Below are 1,700 nucleotides of genomic sequence, written 5' to 3'. Positions count from 1 at the left end.
TGCAAGAGGTCGTTAAGAAAGAAGTGCTTAAGCTATTAGATGCCGGGTGGATTACCCATTTCCGATTCACCATGGGTTTAGCCCGACCCAAGTCGTCCCAAAGAAGGGTGGGATGACGGTGATCATGAATGAAAAGAACGAGTTAATCCCTTCCCGTACGTTACCGGTTGGCGTGTATGCATTAGACTATCGAAAGTTAACGACGCCACCCGGAAAGACCACTTCCCCTTACCGTTCATTGACCAAATGTCTGGAGCGTCTAGCGGCTGTCAACAATTTTATTGTTTTTCGATGGATTTTCGGGTTATTTTCAGATCCCCATCGTCCCGGAGGATCAAGATAAATGACGTTCACATGCCCCTTACGGCACTTATGCGTATCGCCGCATGCCTTTCGGGTTTATGCAACGCTCCGGCAACTTTCCAAAGATGCATGGTCGCTATATTCCAAGACATGCTTGAGACTTCCATGGAGGTTTTCATGGATGACTTCTCGGTTTATGGCACCAATTTCGAACAATGTCTTTTAAATGTTGATAGGATGCTTAAGAGGTGCATAGAGACAAATCTTATGTTGAATTGGGAGAAGTGTCACTTTATGGTGACGGAGGGGATAGTTTTAGGACACAAGGTGTCGAGAGAGGGTATAGAGGTGGATAGAGCCAAGATAGATACCATAAGTAGATTGCCTCCACCTACTAGTGTCAAGTTCGTTAGGAGCTTTCTAGGTCATGCGGGATTTTATAGGCGTTTTATAAAAGATTTTTCGAAAATCACACGCCCGATGACTAGGCTTTTAGAGAAGGATGTACCTTTCGTCTTCGACGAGGAGTGCATTCAAGGTGTTTGAATTCTTGAAAGAACAACTCGTGAGTGCCACGATACTTGTGTCGCCCGATTGGAGCTTACTTTTGAGCTCATGTGTGATGCGAGTGATTAGGCCGTAGGTGCGGTCCTAGGACAAAGAGTCGATAAGCACTTTCATCCAATTTACTACGCGAGCAAAACTCTAAACGATGCTCAAGAGAACTATACCACAACGGAAAAGGAACTCTTAGCCGTAGTGTTTGCGTTTGATAAGTTTCGCTCATATCTCGTGCTTTCCAAAACCACCGTGTTCACCGACCACTCCGCTTTGCGATTACTTTTCCAAAAGAAAGACGCAAAGCCGCGTTCTCATTAGATGGATTCTTTTGCTCTCCGAATTTGACATAGAAATTAAGGATAAAAAGGGAGCGGAAAACGTGGCCGCCGACCACTTGTCACGTTTAGAGGATCCAAAGAGAGAAGAGGTGCGTGAGGATTCCATAGGAGACAATTTTCCCCACGAAATCGTAGATTTTGTTAGTGCCGAGGTAGAAGGTTTGCCATGGTTCTCGGACTTGGCAAACTAATTAGCGACCGGAGATCTTGTGAGGGGTATGTCCTACCAACAAAAGAAAAAACTTCTTAGGGAGGCTAGGAAGTATATTTGGGACGACCCATACCTATTTAGGATAGGTGGAGATAGAGTGCTTAGGAGATGTGTTTCAAAGGAGGATGGTTTTAGACATCCTTAGACATGTGCACGAGGGTTTAACGGGAGGCCATCACGGAGCAAATGTGACGGCTCAAAAGGTTTTTGATAGTGGGTTTTATTGGCCAACGGTAGTTAAGGATGCCGTAGAGTTTGTTAGGACTTGTGACCGTTGCCAACGTACC

The sequence above is a fragment of the Helianthus annuus genome, chromosome 16 (genome assembly GCF_002127325.2).
Source record: "Helianthus annuus cultivar XRQ/B chromosome 16, HanXRQr2.0-SUNRISE, whole genome shotgun sequence".
NCBI classification, from domain to species: Eukaryota; Viridiplantae; Streptophyta; class Magnoliopsida; order Asterales; family Asteraceae; genus Helianthus; species Helianthus annuus.
This window is presented reverse-complemented; position numbering follows the sequence as displayed.